At 35.5% G+C, this 21,954-nt stretch overlaps 1 non-coding gene across 1 annotated transcript; it reads right to left on the bottom strand.

The window, feature by feature from the left end:
• Nucleotides 1-10,021: 10,021 nt before the first annotated feature.
• On the bottom strand, nt 10,022-10,128 carry LOC141681866 (small nucleolar RNA R71). The gene has a single exon (XR_012559286.1). It is a non-coding gene; the product is annotated as a small nucleolar RNA R71 (small nucleolar RNA).
• Nucleotides 10,129-21,954: the final 11,826 nt, after the last annotated feature.

Here is a 21,954-nt window from a genome sequence, read left to right as displayed (position 1 = left end):
TTTTGTTATCTTCGTAATGGTCCTAGAGACTTTTTAAAAATGATGAGTGAATTTGATAGTTGATCTTTGCATTTTTAAATTGATTTTATGTGAAAAATGTATTTATTAAAGCAGGTTTGCGAAATTCATATAAAATCAACCGTTCGCTCAAATTCTTATTATGAGTAATGGATAAAAAGCTAATTTCGAGACCTATGTGTTAAAATTTTCATTTTCGATAATTCTCGACTTTCCGAGAGAGATATATTTCATATTTGAATTTTGTTGCATCTGAGTAAAAAGAGAAAGAATGTGTGAGCCAAAAAGGAATTAATAGATTACCATTTTGCCCTTGCTTTGGTGGAGTATAAAATCACCCCTCCCTCCCCCATTTTTTTTTCTTTCTCGTGCACTCACTCTTTCCTCTCTTCTCTTTTCTTTCCTCTCTCTCTCGAACACTCTCTCTCACTCTCTCTCGGCTCTCTCATCTCTCACCTCTCTCACTTGCATGCAACAATCAAAACATACTCAAACACAAAGATATTGCTACCTTTAGTTGTTATTTTCGGTATTCACTTCGATTCCTATTTGCATGTAAGTAATTATAAAAGTTTTGTGGGTTAATCACTATGGTAGTGTTCAAGAAAAACCATTTCTTGATGCATAACCATGAGAGTGAATTCAAGCATGTTTGGAGGTCATAAACTCGAGAAGAGACCCGTTATGGGCTCTCTCAAGTTCGGCCACCACCGGCCATGATCCAAAGGAGAGCCGGTGGATTTTCCATGGTGTGATCATTTGATTTTAGCTTTGCATGTTATGATTTCTTGAAGATTTGAAAAAGGGTTTTGCTTCTTTGATGAAAATCGAGTGTGTGCTTGATAAAATGATTCCATTGATTGTGTTAGGAAGTAAATGTATGTGTGCAAATGATTGTTGCTTAGAAAATCAAAAATTAAGGTTTGCATGTGGATTTTTGCTTCGGCTTTTTGCTAATTAGGAAAAGGAATTTGATTTTTGTGAGATAATCTTGGTAAATACTAAGTTTATATGGCATAAAAGTGATTGCATGTTAGTTTTAAAGAAGATCAAGATATGCATGTCATTGATTTGTCCTTGAGATGTAAATTTGAGTTTTTGCTGAATGGGAATTGAGTTAAAAGGGGTTAATTTGATGAATAAGTGGATGCATGTTGTGATTTAGGTGAAATTCGATTGTGTTAAGGAATTTAGTTGGTTTACTTGATGAAAATTCAATAAAAGATTGTTCATATGTTACATCATAAGAATGTAAATATAAGAATAAAAAATCTTAAAACAAAAATAAAAACAAATTATAATTAAAAACAAATAATAAATAAAAGTAGCATGATCATGCAGATTTAAGCATTAGCATGCAATATCTCTCATCTTGTCCTCAAAATTCATTGTTATATTTTTTCAGTTTGGCATGTTCAGGCAATCCCACGGCGTGAGCATCCCATCAGATATTCTCAACAGCGTGATCATGCAGTCATCGGCGTGATCATGCCTTTTTTGTTCTCGCATTCATTATAGTCTCGATATGCATCAAAATTCCTTTTACATTAAATATCTCTATCATGAGTAATTTGAACAGGGAATCTAAGCAAATATCCAGACAAGTCATTTTCCAGGTTCTCACTTGCAAAGAGGTCCCAATACTTATATGACATATGATTAACTTTCTTGATGCAGTTTACACTTTCGAGATTCTCGAAAGTGTCATCGAGCATGCCAACGTGCTCGTCCCACAATGACATTCTGAATCCATTGACGTTGGGAATTGGCGAAGTCGACAATCAGGATCTGTCTAACAATCAGGATATGATCAACCGTCAGGATATGATTATCCGTTGGAAGCTTCATTATCATCCGTTGACAATCTATCCAGTCATCCATTGATATCTATATATGAATATCCGTCGAAGCTATAACATATATCCGTTGATCAGCTTATCCATTGAGAATGACTTGGATGACAGGTCAGAGCTGCGAGATAAATTAGAAGGTGTTAATTTATAGGATCATAGTTGACTTAGATATGTATAGAAAGTGGAAGGGTTATACTGTAACATATCATATAATTGATATAGATTGATCATAGCCATGTAGTATATAAACATTGAATAGGTTATCACAATATATGTGATAAGAAGAACTCGAGTATTCGTATAATTTAGAAGCTCTTAAGAATATTGTTCTTGAGAGAGTTTTGTAATAGTTTATTAAAGATCAATATAAATTGTTATGTGATACATCTGTGCTTACTTTAAATCCGTAATACATCGATTTGTTTAGTAATTATATCCAACCCCCTTAAATAATTACTTTACTCGGTAACAAGTGGTATCAGAGCGGTCAAATTAACTGTTAATTTGAAAAGGTCAAGATGTCTGGAAGTAAGTACGAAACCATGAAAATTCCCATCCTGAAGAAAGCTGATTACTATACATGGAGAGTAAAGATGTTGATGTTCCTGGAAGCTATTGATGATGCATATGTTGATATCATCAAAACAGGAACTCCTTATCCTAAAGCAAATATGGTTGTGACCCCTGATGTTCCTGAACACTAGGTCAGGAAAGAAAAATCAAAGTGGTCAGAACCTGAGAAGGCTTCAATGCTTAAGGATGAAAAAGTCAGGAATATTCTGCACAATAGTTTGGACAATGTGATGTCCAACAGGGTGATTGCCTATAAAACTGCAAAAGAGATATAGGATGACTTGGAGACACAGTGCCAGGTACAATGGCAATAAATAAGAATAGAAGAGCTGTTCTTGTGCAACAATATGAGCAATTTGATGCCAAGGCTGATGATTCAATTACTGACATCTATGGTAGAATTCTAACACTGATGAATGATCTATCATTGGTTGGAAAAGATTATGATAGAGAAGACACAAATATCAAGTTTAAGAGCTCTCCCACAAGATTATGATAGCCTTATCACCTACTACATGTTGATCTATTTGGTCCACTGAATGTCATGTCTATTGTAAAGAAGAAATATGCTATGGTCATAGTAGATGAGTTTACCAGATACACATGGGTATATTTCTTGCACAAAAAAGTGAAACTGCATCTATCTTGATTGATCATGTCAAACAACTGGATAAATTGGTCAAAGACTCTGTGAAAATCATAAGAAGTGATAATGGAACTGAGTTCAAGAATTTGATCATGGAAGAGTTATGCAAAGACCATGGAATAAAGCAGGAATTCTCTGCTCCTGGAACTCCACAGCAAAATGGAGTTGTCGAAAGAAAGAATAGAACACTTATTGAAGCTGAAAGAACTATGCTTGATGAAGCAAAGTTACCAACCTATTTTTGGGCTAAAGCTGTACAGACTGCTTATTTTACTCAGAATGCAACACTTATCAACAAGCATGGAAAAACACCATATTAGATGGTGAAGAAAAAGAAGCCAAATCTGAAGTAGTTTCATGTATTTGGATGCAAGTGTTTTGTTCTTAAGACTCATCCTGAACAGCTATCCAAATTTGATCTAAAAGTTGATGAAGGAATTTTTGTTAGATATCCACTTTCCACAAAAGCCTTCAGAGTCTACAATTTAAGAATAAGGGTTGTCATGGAATCTATCAATGTCTCTTTTGATGATAAGAAGATTACTGGACTTGAATATTTCAATGATCATGATCAGCTGAGATTTGAGAATGAAGTTTTAAATTCTGATTCGGTAAATTCTGATAGTCTAAATCCTGATATTGTAAACTCTGATGGAAAACTCTAATTTTATTGAAACTGTGGTGACTACGCCAACGGAAAATGCATCTGTGCAGGGGGCGCATATTGAAGATCCAACCACATCTCAAGAAGCATCAGAACCTAGAACAGGCTCTTCAAGTTCTGATTCATCAAGTTCTGATGGGCCAAGTTTTGATAATTCTGGAAACTCAAATTCTGAAGGATCCAACTCAGAGAGCATAATTTCAGGGGGAGTATTAGAAAATGTTGATGGAGACAGCAAGGATCATGGAGGAGCATCCAGTTCTAGAGATCACCTTTCATCTGCAAGAAAGTGGACTAAAGCACATACACCTGACTTGATAATTGGAAATCTTGAAGCAGGTGTTAGAACTAGAACAACAACATCAAATGAATGTCTCTATCATTCTTTTCTTTCTCAGACTGAACCAAAGAAAGTGGAAGAAGCACTTCAAGATGCCGATTGGGTGCAATCAATGCAGGAAGAGTTAAATGAATTTGAAAGAAATAAAGTCTGGACCCTAGTGCCAAGACCAAAGAGTAGATCTGTTGTTGGTACAAAGTGGGTGTTCAGAAATAAAACTGATAGTGATGGCATAATTACAAGAAATAAAGCAAGGCTGGTTGCAAAAGAATATTCTCAAGAGGAGGGAATTGATTATGATGAAATATTTGCACCAATTGCTAGATTGGAAGCCATAAATATATTTCTGGCTTATGCTGCTCACAAAAAGTTTAAAGTCTTTCAAATGGATGTAAAAAGTGTTTTTCTTAATGGAGAATTGGAAGAAGAAGTATATGTTGAACAACCTCCAGGTTTTGTAGATTCAAAATTTCCTAATCATGTCTACAGACTTGATAAAGCACTTTATGGCCTGAAGCAAGCTCCAAGAGCATGGTATGAGACATTAGCTCAGTTTCTTCTGGAAATTGGATTTAACAGAGGGACAATTGACAAAACTTTATTTTGTCTCAACCATGGAAATGACTTACTTTTGGTGCAGATATATATTGATGATATCATTTTTGGTTCTACAAATGACAGACTTTGTAAAAGGTTTTCCAAGCTAATGCAGTCAAGATATCAAATGAGTATGATGGGAGAACTTAGCTATTTTCTGGGCCTTCAAGTCAAGCAGAATGCAGAAGGAACTTTTATTTGTCAATCTAAGTACACCAGAAATGTGTTGAAGAAATTTGGAATGCAAGACTGCTCAAGTGCATCCACTCCTATGGCCACTGCAACAAAATTGGATAAGGATACTGGTATATTAGTAGATATTACTGATTACAGAGGTATGATTGGCTCACTACTCTATCTAACTGCAAGTAGACCTGATATTATGTATGCTACCTATCTTTGTGCAAGATTTCAAGCAGATCCAAGAGAACCTCACTTAACAGCTGTGAAAAGAATTTTCAAGTACCTTAAGGGTACAACTGATCTATGATTGTGGTATCCTAGGGAATCAGACTTTAAGCTAATAGGTTACTCAGATGCAGATTTTGCAGGGTGCAAAATTGACAGGAAAAGCACAAGCGGAAGCTGCCAATTTCTTGGAGGCAGATTAGTTTCTTGGTTTAGCAAGAAACAAAAGTCAATTTTCACATCAACTGCAGAGGCAGAGTACATTGCTGCAGGAAGCTGTTGTGCACAAATTCTTTGGATGAAGGATTAGTTACTAGATTATGGTTTAACATATTCTAAAATACCCATTTACTGTGATAATCAAAGTACTATTGCTATGACAGGTAATCCAGTTCAATACTCAATGACAAAGCACATCAGCATTAGGTACCACTTCATAAGGGAACATGTGATGGAAGGTACAGTAGAATTGCATTTTGTTCCAACAGATCAACAACTAGCAGATATCTTCACAAAATCACTGTGTGAAGCTACTTTTACAAGATTGGTAAATGAACTTGGAATGGTTTCAGGTTCTTTCTCTAAATCTGTTTAGTTTATGTTCTGATACATCGGACCTTATGATCAGTATTTATAGGTATTACTATCTTTATGAAATATGTGCTTAAATTGCAATTTACCTAAGTACTGATTGTTGTCTGATGTGAATTTCTAAACTCTGATAGTGATATGAATGTTTCTGTGACTATTCAATCCAATGAGGATAACTGTGCTAAATGCTGACCTAGCAGTCTCTAATATACTAATGATCTCACGTTTGAAGTAATTGTTTATGTAGAAATCTTTGAACACAAGCAAATTCTGATATTGAGCTTGGTTAGGTTTACTTTGTGTATCTTATTATTAAGTCAAAAACTAGAACAGTGCTTTTTATCTGTTAAGTTCTGATGTTGGTAAATCTTATGGATGTACTAAGTGCTGATAAGCCTAACTTATCAAAAGAAAAAGTAAAGAAAAGAAATAAATATCAGGTACTCCTTTGAGATCTAGAGAAAAATATATGTGGAAGGGAAGACCCAAGTGCATTGTTGGTATTAAGTAATATGCATTAGAAAAGCAAAATAAAATTTTCTTGGTGACTTTTCACATTCTCTGATTACTGGAGAAATACTCTGATAATAGCATAAATTCTGATAAATAGTTGTGACTCACTTACACTGAGGAGCTCCTGTGACAAAGAATATCAAAAGGTGCATAAAATGAGCACAAAACAGTTGAGGTGGACTCATGCATGAACTCATTCTATAGTAGACTTCAGCCTAATGACAGATTTTGAGCAAAGTTCTTAGTTATGCCTTATTTCTAAGATGTACAAAAGTGAATTAGACTTTACTCTTTGTCTGATATTTTACTTAAAGCACACACTTACACTCCATATGAATGATGAAAATTACTGTGGTGATCAATGTTATTTTAGATGAACAGTTTAAGTGTCAGTTGCATAAATTCTGAGGACAAGTTCTGATGGAAGTTCTGATGATTAAGTTCTGCGGAAACCATATCAGTATTTGTGTGAAGAATTACAGAAATAAACTTTCACTTTTTGAGTACAGAAGCCATATCCTGATGACTTTTAAATTCTGATAATAATCAAGTTCTGATGCTTACATGGCAGTATTTATTTCCCGTGCTCATTAACTATTGTATGTGCATAACAATCATTACTTATTTCCCGTGCTCATTAACTATTGTCTTAACTACTGCATGGCTGACAGGTGTAAAGACTGTTCCAATTCATCTTAACTGCTGTCAAGTGGCGTGTATAAGTAAAAGAGAGAAAATATTTTAATCTTATATCTACTTTTATATTCAATACTCTCTCTTTTCTCTTATTCTGTCTATATTCACTGACGGTTTTTACACAGGCATTTTACCAAACACCTTTCAGGCATTCTTATTTCTCACTTCTTTTTCAATGGCACCCAAAGATCAAATCTTTAATGGAGCAAAGTTCGTCCCTAACAACTACGCTACCATTCTCAATAAGAGTGAAGCTCCTTCGGAACTTCATTTTATTCAGGATTTCTTATCTCATAGTGAAATTGGGTTCGCTTTGACGCAGCCATCCACTTTATCTGGACCTCAAGTTCTGACATTCAGGAGAACAGGACTTTATGATGATGGTGGTAAGGATGAGACTCCAGGCATTGTGTTTACAGCAAAGGAGGTTGAGTACGTTGTTACTCCGTAATAAGTGGCATTTTATACCACTTAGAACGTCTTATAATAGCTTAAATTGATATCTTGAAATCAAGTATTTTGTGTATTTGATGCGTGTTTCTAGTGTTGTGCATTTCAGGGTATTACTTGCGTTTGTAGAGAGATTTCATCAAGAATAAGCCTTGGCATGTGTTTTACATTGCAAGTGGGAAGATAGGAGCAGAATGCAGCAAAGAACGGGAGGGAAAACAGAGTTTTTCCAGAAGGGGTCTGAGCGCCCGCTCAGCTTTGCTGAGCGACCGCTCAGGAAACTGAGCGCCCGCTCAGGATTGCTGAGCGGCCGCTCGGGGACGTAAATTAAAAATATTATTTTTAGACTCCTGATTCTGTTAAGCTTCGAACTTCTGAGATAGCTGGGTTTTGTGGGACTCCTATATAAGTAGTTTTCAGAGACGTTTCACGTGTGTTGAATTGTAGTATTAATCGAGGAGCGAGGAGATAAGGAAGAAGACCGTTTTAGCACATCGCAACGAAGAGGAAGCATATTTTCTTGTGATTCTTTATTTCGTTGTAACGTTGGATGCTAGTTTTCTTTACTTTGAACCTATTTACTCTTGTGACGTACCCTGGTTTAATATAAGTAGTTTTAGTTATTATTCTCGTGTGTTATTATCATGTTTTCATATGAACCCATGACGACGATGAGTTCGATTATGGGCTAATCGTGATCATGGGGTCGTAACGGATTTACTATGGAATTCTTTAGTTAGTTGTTTAATACCTTAGTATGTGATGATTGTATAATATCTAATATTGGTTGTGCTTATTCGTCTTATGTGCATCGCGAACATATAAGATAGGGTGTTAATCTCTTGTGAAGCGACGGTGGATCTTGAGGTTTAGAACATGCCATGCTAGCATAGGTTCATGTATGTGTGTGCATGATTAGTGGGTAACTCTAACCGTTTTACTTGCCCTATGTAATCATAAGGAATAACTTGTACTTAAATCGTTATGTTGTCAAATTCTGTAGACATATAGGGTCTCAACATAATTGATGCCTATTCAACTTCTGTCTTAATTGTGGATGCTTGGTAGAATGGTATTAGTACAATGAAAGTTGGCTTTAATCAGTTTCGTGTTGTTCGATTAATATCATCACCGTTACATGCTAAGGGTAATAACTATAACTATTGAAGGAAGTAGTAATGAAGTTGTGATCTCATGTGTGTTTAATATTGTTAATTCAAGTGTCAATTAAGTGCTTAATTCTCGTAGTTAATTATAGTTAATAATTAGTTAATCAAATCTAAGTGTTATTGTCTTGACATTGAGAAGGGGTTAATTATCAAACAGGTCACTTACTGCATCCAGATGTATAAAGTGAGTCACTGATTACAAAACTTACTCAAATGAGTGACTCATTTAAAATTTTGTATCAAATATATCACTCCATCATTAGTCGAAATTCTTAAAAGTATTATATATTGAGTTTCACATATTTTTTGTGAATGATATTACATCCAAATGAAAGGTTCCGAGTTCTACTATTTTAGATAATATTGTTAGATTTTTATAATTTTATTAACTATTTATTTTTAATTTTTAGACTGTTTTATTTGAATTAAATAAAAATAAACAGTAGATAAATTTTTAAAAATCTAAAAATATTATCTAAAATACTAGAACCCCGAATCTTTCATTGAGATGTAATATCATTCATAAAAAAATGTGTGAAAATCAATATATAATACTTTTAAGAATTTTGACTAACGATAGAGTGATATTTTTTATACAAATTTTCAAATGAGTGATTCATTTGAGTCGATTTTGTAATCAGTGACTTACTTGATACATTTGGACGCAGTAAGTAACCTAATTGATAATTAACCCCATTGAGAAGTAACTATACATTGGTGAGTGAGTGTTAATTGAACATAATTAGTCTGAGTCTCTGTGGGAACGAACTAGAAAGTATTCTATATTACTTGCGAACGCATATACTTGCGTGTATTATTAGCGCGTGTTTATGCCCTAACAAGTTTTTGGCGCCGCTGTCGGGGACTAGGCGTATTTGTTTAGTTTATATACTTACCATCAGTGGTCATTAGGACTCATTGATTAAGACGTGTTACTTATTATTTCCGGTCATGTTTCAGGTACTTTAGCGAGCGTTTATGCAAACACGTTCTCGCACTCGCAAGAGGACTTTAGATACGGCTGAGGAGACAAAGGAAGTTCTTGGTATTCCGGAGAAGATAGATTTTGAAGATTCGGATACAGAAAGTGAGCAGATAGAACCAGTAATCATGGGTGATCGTATAGTTCCGGCAGATCCAGCTCTTATGGACTTTTCTCGGCCTAAAATTGATGACATTCAGTCAAGCATCCTTCACTCGGCTATTCAGGCTAACACTTTTGAAATCAAGCCGGGAACTATTCAGATGGTGCAGAATTCTATTTCTTTTGGAGGTGCTGCTACTGAAGATCCCAACATGCACATCAGGAATTTTGTCGAGATCTGTAGTACTTTCAAATATAATGGTGTGACTGATGAGGCTATCAAGTTGAGGCTTTTCCCATTATCACTGAGGGATAAAGTTAAGGACTGGTTACATTCTGAACCAGCTGGGTCCATCACTACTTGGCAAGATCTTGCATAAAAGTTTTTAGTGAAGTTCTATCCAATGGCAAAGACTGCGGCTATGAGGAGTGCTCTTACTCAGTTTGTGCAGCAACCTACAGAATCCATGTGCGAAGCTTGGGAGCACTACAAGGAGATGTTGAGAAAGTGTCCACATCATGGTATGCCTGACTGGATGGTGATCACTGGTTTCTATAATGGTTTGGGGGCCTAATCTCGGCCCATGCTCGATGCAGCAGCTGGAGGCGCCTTGTGGGCCAAAAGCTATACTGAGGCTTATAATATTATTGAGACGATGGCTGCAAATGAGCATCAGAACCCGACTCAAAGGATGATGCCTGGGAATGTAGCAGGTAATCTGGAAGTTGATGCAACTACAGCTATTGCAGCGCAGCTCCAAGCGCTGTCTATAAAGGTCGATTCTTTAGCCACCTATGGAGTCAATCAGATAGCTATGGTCTGTGAGCTTTGTGCAGGTTCTCATGCTACGGATCAGTGTTCTCTTGTTAATGAATCTGTTCAGTATGTGAACAATTATCAGCGACCGCAGCAGCCTGTGACAACTACTTATCATCCTAACAACAGAAATCATCCAAATTTCAGCTGGAGTAATAATCAGAATGCTATTCAATAACCATATCAGCAAGGCATAAGTAAACAGTTTAATCCACCTGGATTCCAGCAACCACAACATTATGCTCAAAGGCAATTATATCCTCAACAAGGAGGTGCAGCTCTACCTTCTAGTGCTAATTTCGAGGAACTCAAGCTGTTGTGCAAAAGTCAGGCTGTTTCTATCAAGACCTTGGAAAATCAAATCGGTCAAATAGCCAATGCAACGCTCAATCATCAACCTGGCACACTTCCCAGTGATACTGAAGTGCCAGGCAGAAAGGAAGCTAAAGAGGAAGTCACGGCTATTACCTTGAGGTCTGGAAAAGTTGTTGACGCTGAAAAGGCAAAAGACGGAGAAGATGAAGTTGGTGATGAAGAAGCTAAGCAAAAGGAGAAAGCGGCGGAACCAAGGAAGACAACTGTTGAACACACTCTGCCGAAGGGTAATACAGGGGAGAAACAACTCTATCCTCCACCACCATTCCCTAAAAGATTGCAACAACAAAAGCTGGATAAGCAGTTTGATAAGTTTCTGGAGGTGTTCAAGAAACTTATTATCAATATACCTTTCGCTGAGGCTCTGGAGCAAATGCCTAGTTATGCGAAATTTATGAAGAGTATTCTTTCAAAGAAGGTGAAACTAGATACCCTTGAGACCGTTGCTCTAACGGAAGAGTGCAGTGCTGTGCTTCAACAAAAATTACCTCAAAAGCTTAAATATCCATGTAGCTTCACCATTCCTTGCACCATTGGCAAGTTGTCTTTTGACAAGTGCCTGTGTGATTTGGGAGCAAGCATCAATCTGATGTCGTTGTCTATCTTCAAAAAGTTGAATTTGCCTGATCCAAAGCCCACCTACATTGTGACGCACTCCAAACCCGGGTCAGAGGTTTGGGGTCCACAACATATACACCATATAAAAACCTGTATAAGAAATATTATTTGCAATGACCCTGCTTTACATAACCACGGATCTCAATAGGTTAAAGTATGGAAACAAGCCACAACCTTAACTTTTATTACAACGCATCAAATCCCAACTAATTTAATTTACATCCGATAATGGAATTAATCTTACAATCTTACTATCTCACTACCTCAATAAGCTCCTGCTTGCTTGATCCAACTCAATCCGGGGTCCTAGCTCGTACATTGAACTGGGAAACCTCGCTATCAACTATATTCTTCTTAACTATAGAATACATAAAAAGATTCGCAAGAGTGAGCTAACTAGCTCAGCAAGTCACCATGACAATAAGTGAGATTAATCAATGATCAAACGAGATGATTCAAAGGAATCAAATTTATTTCTAAACAATCATTAGAATTGGATATTTATTTTAATTTTTAAAATCAAGGTTAGGCTGCTGATCAGTCACGCACTAACCCCGAGCAAATCACACATCACTGCTCTAATTACTGGATCCAAGGCACACATTGGCCTATAATTGGCCATGAATATGGTCTGACCACGAATCTGGTCCACATTTAGAAAACTATCCAATTCTAAAACAATTCAGTGTAATAAACAATGTAATTCAATAAGCAAGATCATAATCAACATTCATAAAGCACTTGTACAAAAGCGTAATGCAGTTCATGAGTATCACAAGGGTATATCAAGGTATATATAAGAAACAGTTTTTAGTTTGTAAAAGCATCAGGTATTAGATCAGTAATGATTTTTCAAGGTGTAGTTCTTTGATGTTATAAGGAATGGTTGGAGTATAAAAGTTTCTGTGTTTTCAAATAATTATCTTCCAGTGTTTGGTGTTTGGTAGTTAAACATTTGGGGAGTAGTATCATATTTGGGTGGTTTGGTATCTGAAAATCAATAAAGGATGGTTTACAAAGAATAAGGCTTATGGCTCAAGATCAAGAAAAATCAGGATTCAAGGTTAAATAGTTTAAAGCACTTGCATTATAAAACATGAGTTACTTTGAATAATAGCGACATGTTATGAAACAGTTCGAAAATACTTGCGACATATCTTGAGGAAAATTTCAGAAGTACTTGCCTTACAGGGCTTAAGATCAGCTCTGAGCCGACTCTGCCGCTCAGGCTTTAACGTCCAACCACTAGTCCACATTAGATTCGACCTCGACACTCAGGTTTTTCTGTTGAAACTGTACTAAGCTCATCGGCTGACTACTAGGTCATTTCTAGTCCAACGTCCACTTTCGGTTGCCCTGACTATAACCTACAGGGTCAAAATACCCTATGTTAGATGTCCAGGTATGCTTGACATATCCCTAATACCAATCATACTTAAATAATAACAATCCCGACTCGCACTTATATGGATTATTATAATATAACAACACACCCAACAGTCAGGGTTCACACTCTCGAGAAATCGGTCTGGTGTTCCTTTTCCGAAAATATGTATACTTGTAATTTTACAAAATCAGGATTATGGATTTTAGCAAATTATTTCATAACATCGTGCAATCAAGTTTCATATAGAACACATATATATCTATATAACCATTCGACGTCCCGATAATCGTTGGATACGCTCCCGTATTCTCGTAGGTAAATTTCCCGAAAATCGGAAGCGTCTCCTCTGTTTATCGGACTACCCCTCGAAACATCAATCGACGTCAAACTAACAACAATTAAATTCACACAACCACAATTCCAACCACCAGTTCAACCCAACAATCAATCCAATCACAATTCGTCAACTAAATTACGTACTCGTCTTTAATGTAAAATCAAATTCTCGTTTCAAAGATAATTTCATGAACTAATTTATTTATTTTAAAATATTAGGACTCGGAATAAACATCACAGTCCACTGTCGGCTCGCCGACGGCGGTACAATTTATTGGTGCCCGATATAGTACGGGTTTCCAAATAAATTACACCGATTTATTCGATTAAAGCCAATTGCAGGGAATTATTTACACCATGAATTATATTCATAATTCCCTGTAATAAATAAAATAATATGAATTAATCCAAATCTATCGAACCAAACGCAGTCAACGAAACAGGGCAGGGGCAACACGCGCAACGCGCCACCACAGAACCGCAACAACAAACTTAACCGAAATATACAGATACACACATATGCGTGAGCATATATATATTATGTAACATACCAAGGACCACGCCTGAATTCAAAACCCAGATGACAAGTGATTGGAAAAAGGAAGAAAGGCGACGGCAATCGCGGCCGAAGAAGACAGAAATAAGGCGGCAAAAAGGAATCGCAACCAATCCCTACCCTCATCACGGCTGATACACACACATACATATATATGTTCATGTGTATGTCAACCAAGCAGAGGCTGGGCAAGGAATTGCAAGCAAAGGAACAACCGGCGGTTTGTCGGAATTAGACGGCGGTGAAACAAACAAAACAGAGAGGAGAGATTACAGAGATTAAGCTAAAATGAAAATACAGGGATAATGAGTTGTATCTGTTTGTGGTTTCCCCTTCTTTTTTTTATTTCTCAGCTGTACAAATCAATGCAGTACACATGACAGTACAATTAGTAGTACAATTCCTGTAATTCAAACACGTATATTATTGGATAATTACGAAGATTCTGAGACCTGGTTTATCCGGAAATTCGAAACTAACGAACAAAGGTGCACGCGAAACAATTTTAGAAAATTATGAAAATAATCTTAAAATGTCAAAAATATCCGGAAGTTTAGAAAAACATAAATTTCGAGATTTTAAAACAATTTCTGAAACACAATTTATACCCGCTTTAATCTATAAAACGAAACAGCGCGCGGGTAAAGCTAATCCCAAAAATTTCCAAAGTAATTTTAAAATTCTCGAAATATTCCAAACTTAAATAAATATGAGTTTCATAATTTTTGAAGAATTCTAGAATTAAATATGGATTTTAAAAATAAAAGTAATCAGAAAATCATTTAAAGATAAATAATTAATAAAATATTGATTTCTTAATTTTATAAAATTCTAAAAATAATTATTGTAATTATAAAGTCATAAAAACAATTTTAGAAACATTCCAAGTATTTAGGCAAATAAATTTATACCAAATCCATTTTTGAAAATGAAAACAATTCAATACGACTCCATAATTAATCACACGAACAGTCCGGTACATTATAAATCACACTTCAATAATCAAACAACACATAGCGGTCAAAACCAATACACATATTTTATTTTATTTATTTAATAATTTCCATAATTACATAATTAAATAATTCAAAAATACACGAGTAGTTTTATCCTTCCCCCCCCCCCTTAAAAAGATTCTGTCCTCAGAATCTGGTCTAACTAAACGAGTGAGGATATTTGTCAAGCATATCTGATCCTAGTTTCCAAGTAGACTTTTCTACTCGAGGGTTTCAAACATACTTACTATGGATATATTCTCTTTTCCAAGAACTCGCTTTTAACGATCAAGAACTTAGATCGATCATTATATGCAGAATAAATTTGGACAAGAGCCCATTGGCTCTTAATCAATCACTTAATTCAAATCATATACTTATTGCTTTAACCATAACAGGCCAAACATATTACATGTACACATTGTTGCGATGGTAACATTAACTCATGAACAACTTTATCTCTATTTATCGATACCTCGAATGGTTTACTAATTTAGGGCTTAACTTCTCCCTTCTACTCAGACTTATCCAATTTCTTTCAATACGAAACTTTACCAACACTACTGGTCCTATTTCTATATTCATACTCTCTCTCGATACACTTTCGCCATTTTTCTTTGTCTACTCTGGGCTGCTTCAATCAATATCACTACGCTCTTGGTGTGCCGATTTAACTTAGAATTTGACAACTTTCTTTCTCCCACTTTATTTTAATCGAAATGGGGACCTACACTTGCGTTCACATGAAGCTTGGTAAAGTGGTATTTCAAAGCTGACATCGCTGATAAATGATCATTCCAGTGTTTCCTTAAAACTCAACCTCTCAACATATCTTACATTTCCTGAATTACTTCCTCGCTCTGACCCTTTGTTTAAGGATGATAGGCGGTGCTCGTCTTCAACTTGGTTTCCAAACATTCAAACATTTCTTATTCTTTTTCATCAGTTAAGGCTGAAAAGTAATCTAATATATTCTCGTATTATCACCTTTAAGTATTTGGACTTCAGATTCCACTTTTTTTTCCAATTTGTCTATTAACTCCTCGGGGGTCTTAATTACATTCAATCTTTTCTGTCGGCATAAGGCATCTGTTACCATACGTTTTTGCTTAGGTAGTTGTTAATAGATTAATTCAGAATCTTTTGTTAACCTTAGTCAAAATTTCATTCTTGAAAACTCAACGTATAGTTGCTTTCCTTCTGATCTTTGGAGAAAAATCCTTGGGCATTCCATGCAGACTTCCTTATTCCTTGAATAACTGATGATGTTATCAATAAATACAGTTTTCTTATCTGAGTACTCCTTATACACCATGTTCTTTAATTCCTTATAATCAACTGATACATTTGTTATTTCACATAATATCACCAGAGCTTGTAATGTTCATAACTCATTTTAATCGTAATCTCTAATATGTTCTCAAGTCAGATCTTAGGTTAATTCCCGAGACATAACACACTTCTTGAATTAGGTCTCGTAAGTAATCAATTCTTTATAGGGGTCACTTATTCTTAGTCGTCGTTTTATTGAACTCCCACTAATCAGCGCATAATCTCATAATTTCATTCATTTTCTTCAACAACATTACTGGAATATTTTACGATTCGCCTCTTGTAAAACCATTCATTGGTCTGCTTTGTTCCCTAGTCCTCCGATACTTCACCTTAATTCTTCGACATGTCCAACATTTCCCAATCCATTTTGAAATTTCTTTCTTATACCTGATTATCACTATTTTTCTTTAAATTTCCGTATATCTTGGCATTTCTTCAATAATTTAAATACTTTATATTGTGAATTCCCTGTGAGATCTCATTTCTTAATTCTTCTACTTGTAGTATCCAAGTGCTGGAAGAAAACCTGGGGATATCGTGATCGTTCTCCTGGGCGCATAAATTTCCTTTTACTAACTACTAACATCGTGATCCATTATCTTCTCTTGACATCCTATCTTTCCCTTCACAACTTCAACTGAAAGGTCATACTATCCATCTTTGTTCCTTTTGGATTATGAACTTTAGCTTCTAATTCCAACTTCCAGAATTCTATGATTAATTCCTCTGGTGTAGTCTCTATGTTCGTTCTTTCCTTTTTGCTTATCGCTTGCCACTACATTTGCTTTTCCTCGTGAATACATACTTCAAACTCTCATGGTCTGTATAGATCTTACATATTTCTCCATACATATCATGTTTCCCAATCTTTCAAAACAAATATTATTACTGTTAGTCCCAGTTATGAGTAGGATACTTCTGCTCATAAGATTTCGGTTTTCTGGGTGCATATGCAATAACTTTATTGTGCTTCATCAACACACATCCTACTCCCTTATGAGAAGCATCACTATAAACTACCAAATCTCCTTAATACTTTAAAAATGATAAAGCAGGTGTTGTAACCATTCTTTCATTTCACTCCGTAAAACTTTCTTCACCCTTCTCTACATCATATAAACTTCTTGCTTTTCCTGGTTATCTTCGTCCAAGATGTTATAACTTTCAAGAAATCTTGAATAAATTTTCAATAGTAACCGGCCCATGATAAAACTTCTTACTTTTGTTGGTGTTTCTGGTCTCTTTTCATTCATAGTAACTTTAATTTCTGTTGAATCTCTTTTGATCTTCTCCACATTGACTATTTATGCTAAGAACTATACTTCATACAACTTCTTTCTTCTCCAACTTCCCAGTTATCATTAAATTCTTTGCATGGTCCTCCGTTGACTTTAAGTATCACAACTACAGCTTATCCCGATGTTCCTTAAAAATTTTGTCCATCAAGTTCAAATATTTCTAGTATATTGGTTAATCCAAATGGCAATACGAAAACAATACTTAGTTCTGAAAATTATCTTTGATATATCAATATGTTTAATCTTCAAATGGTGAAATACCAAGTCTTAAATCAACCTTATAAAAGTACTTTGCTTCTTTCATTTGATCAAACAAATCATTGGGTCAAGGTAACAGATACTTGCTCTAGATAGTAAACTTGTTGATCTTTCGCTAGTCGATGTATAATCTCATACTTCCATTTTTCTTATTACTAATTAATACAGGTGCATCTCATGGGATACACTGGGTCTAATCGCTTCTTTTTTGAACGTCTCTTGCATCTATTTTGCTAACTTCCTCATTTTAACTGGGGCCATTTTATGTAAGGCCTTAGTCACTGGCTTCGTCTCAGGAGCTAAGTTAATCGCGAGCCTCATTTTTCCTATCTGGAGGGAATGTGGATACTCTTCTGGAAATATATCTTGAAACTCTTTAATTGCTATAAAATTTTCAAGTCCTGTGTGCTCTAGCCTCTCATTTATAATCGCCATAACGCTTACATCTTGGTCACTGTAACCTTTTAACTTAAATTATTGCTAACAAGTTCTTTACCTTCCTTCATCCTTTAAACCTCATCCTATTCTTATCTTCTATCACGATGATCCATCTGGGCATCATGCTCAAATAGTTAAGCTATTTCTTAGAATAATGTCTAATCCTCTTATATCAAATTATATCAACTCTTCATAATTTATATCCAGAAATCTCAATCCCACCGTTGGTACTTACTTATTTAATAATTACACATTCTTGATTTGCTAATCCTTTAGTCATAATCTTATCAATTCAACAGGGTAATTCATCTTATCAACAAAACCTTGAGAGATAATTAATCAAGTTGCTCCCACATCTTTCCATACTTTAACGTGTAAGGTATCCGCAATAATCATTCTCGTCATGACATCCGTATTCTGAACAACACATTTCACAGGAAAATCACATATTCTCGTTCTCGAAGACGTATTCCTTATTGGAGTAGTTTCCCTTGATTCTTAGTGCATCCTTGACTGGGGCTAGTGACTTGCAATTCTCGTCATATGCCCTTATTTGCTTTTCATGCATGAGAGGTAGATGGAACTTTGCCCGCTTGGTCCATAATACGTTGATTTCTGTTGGAAAAACTCTTGCAAAGAATGACAGTACAACGAAACAACTAGAAGGATTCACAACTCAACAAAATTTTAGAGTTGAAAAGAAAGAAGAAACAAGGATTTGAAAATGAATGAGACAACCACATTGGTATTTAAGATGGCCAGTCTTTCATACCATATGGCAGACAGCACATGACTAGGTGGTGTCCCACCCGACTCTTCGTCATTCTGACAAAGTGTCTCACCATAACACTGTTTGTCCCAATCAGAGAGCAAAACTTGAGGGAAACAATTAAATTAGAAAGGAATACAATATCCTCCTTTTCGATATCATAGCAAAGAGTTTATTTAAGAAAAGAAGTTCATACTTATTTAGGAATCAAAAAGGAATATACGCTGTAATATTGAAAACAAGAACGATACCATTGGTCACCATCCACATTTCATTTGTATTCATCTTTTGAGCTTGATCGATCACATCCCAATTGCGTCATATAACAACTTTAAAGGGTACACTGAAATGCCTTTGCAAATTAAGCATTATGGTAGATTCCTACTTGTCACGTCTTGCGTCTTTAAGATCGCACCCACACGTATAATACTTTAACAATTTGATCATAATGGCATTCCTACCAGATAACTTTGAGTTTCCTCTTTTTGATTTAGAATAACCATGAATCATTCAACATAACGACCCTTTTGTTAATAATATTCTTCTTTTTGAAAAGTTTGGAAATCTTCCCAATCTTCTTCGATCACGCCCATGCTCCTTCTACATCAATGAATTCTTTGAACCTTAATGGTCTCTGTCACTGGGTGAATAATTACTCCGTACGCGGATTCCGTTGTTAACCTTGTCAAACCGTTAGGAATAATCAACTTCTTCATAATCGTGGGTTACTTCGTTCTTTGAATTAACAATACTAAGTCTGAAACAAACATCCTTCCAGGTAATCCGAGTCTTTGAACAAACAAGAAACTCAAGTAGTAACTTGACAACCAAGGTTTAAAACTTATTTTATTAAAATAACTTTTGAAAATTGTTAAGAAAATCTCTTTCGAGAGTTTGTTTATGAAAATTTTAAAAATCGCACACTTGGTTATCCTTATTATATGAGTTGGTTGTTGTTCTTCTTATCTATAGCAAGGTACCAAATTAAAGAAACAATCACATAAAAGTCCATTCACTTCAATCTACCTTTCCTCATTCATCGTGTCCATTTGCCTTCCTTAATCGACGAAAACTTCAATTGGCGTTGCATGTTATCTTATTCGTAGCTTTACATCAAAGCTTCCATACTGTTATTATTCCCAATATTACCGTTGTAGTAGTCAAGTAGAATAGGCTATCCAATAGTCAACAAATCGGCTGATATCACATCACCTTGTTACTATATATATCACATCATCATAACACCATTATCGAACTCCAAGAAATCTCCAGATCCATAATCTTCTCTAACTCTCTATTTTCAACACTTATCTACTCTATTCCACAAGCTAGTCATGGGTGGCCTAATCTCTAATGGCTTCTTTTAATCTGGTAACAACTATCCTTCAAAACACCTGAATCTTCTTTCTTGACTTCTTCTCACCTTTATATATATCTCAAGTACTTACCCTTCACTATAACTTCCGATTTCATCCTCGTATGTACTGTTGCTTTATAGGACAAGTTTTAAACCGAGGGTATAGAACATGATGTAGGGTAAACTAAAGAGATACACCCACAGCCAAATGTCCAATAGAACAAAATTAAACAGATGGAGGTCCTTAAATAGGTCGTCTCATATCAAGAGGTGGTAGAATAGCGTAGCATAGCTTGAAAAGGTATAATTGTCATAACGGAAGGTAGTACCATTAATACTGATGGAGGAACAAGGTACAAATCAAATCTGAGAAAAGATGACGATCCTCGAATAGAAAGCTCCAAACGATCAGATGATACCAGGAAGTCAGGATCTACCATTGTCGTTGTCCGGAGATCACGTCGCATGTTAAGAATCCTGAATCACAATATGAACCGTGCCGGAGACCTACTATACAATCGCACTCAACCTCACAACGTCTTATCTTTATATTTCCTATTCCTATTCCTAACCCTCTACCCAATCCCGACAATCTAGGCTTGTTTCAGTGACTTATAACCTGTAGCTCTGATACTAACCTGTGACGCCCTCCAAACCCGGGTCAGAGGTTTAGGGTCCACAACACATACACCATATAAAAACCTGTATAAGAACTATTATTTGCAATGACCCTGCTTTATATAACCACGGATCGCAACAGGTTAAAGTATGAAAATAAGCCACAACCTTAACTTTTATTACAACACACCAAATCCCAACTAATTTAATTTACAACCAATAATGGAATTAATCTTACAATCTTACTATCTCACTACCTCAATAAGCTCCTGCTAGCTCGATCCAACTCAATCTGGGGTCCTAGCTCGTACATTGAACTGGGAAACCTCACTATCAACCGTATCCTTCTTAACTGTAGAATACATAAAAAGATTCGCAAGAGTGAGCTAACTAGCTCAGCAAGTCATCATGATAATAATTGAGGTTAATCAATGATCAAACGAGATGATTCAGAGGAATCAAATTTATTGCTAAACAATCATTAGAATTGGATATTCATTTTAAGTTTTAAAAGCAAGGTTAGGCTGCTGATCAGTCATGCACTACCCGAGCAAAGCACACAGAACTGCTCTAATTACTGGATCCAAGGCACACATTGGCCTATAATTGACCACGAATCTGATCTGACCACTAATCTGGTCCACATTTAGAAAACTATCCAATTCTAAAACAATTCAGTATAATAAACAATGTAATTCAATAAGCAAGATCATAATCAACATTGATAAAGCACTTGTACAAAAGCGTAATGCAGTTCATGAGTATCACAAGGGTATATCAAGGTATATATAAGAAACAGTTTTTAGTTTGTAAAAGCATTAGGTATTAGATCAGTAATGATTTTTCAAGGTGTAGTTCTTTGATGTTATAAGGAATGGTTGGAGTATAAAAGTTTCTATGTTTTCAAACAATTTTCTTCCAGTGTTTGGTGTTTGGTAGTTAAACATTTGGGGAGCAGTATCATATTTGGGTGGTTTGGTATCTAAAAATCAATAAAGGATGGTTTACAAAGAATAAGGCTTATGGCTCAAGATCAAGAAAAATCAGGATTCAAGGTTACATAGTTTAAAGTACTTGCATTATAAAACATGAGTTACTTTGAATAATAGCGACATGTTATGAAACAGTTCGAAAATACTTGCGACATATCTTGAGGAAAAGTTCAGAACTACTTGCCTTACAAGGCTTTACAACT

Source organism: Apium graveolens, chromosome 8, assembly GCF_009905375.1.
Source record: "Apium graveolens cultivar Ventura chromosome 8, ASM990537v1, whole genome shotgun sequence".
NCBI classification, from domain to species: Eukaryota; Viridiplantae; Streptophyta; class Magnoliopsida; order Apiales; family Apiaceae; genus Apium; species Apium graveolens.
The sequence above is the reverse complement of the archived record's forward strand: the minus strand, read 5'-3'. Positions and strand labels throughout refer to the sequence as shown.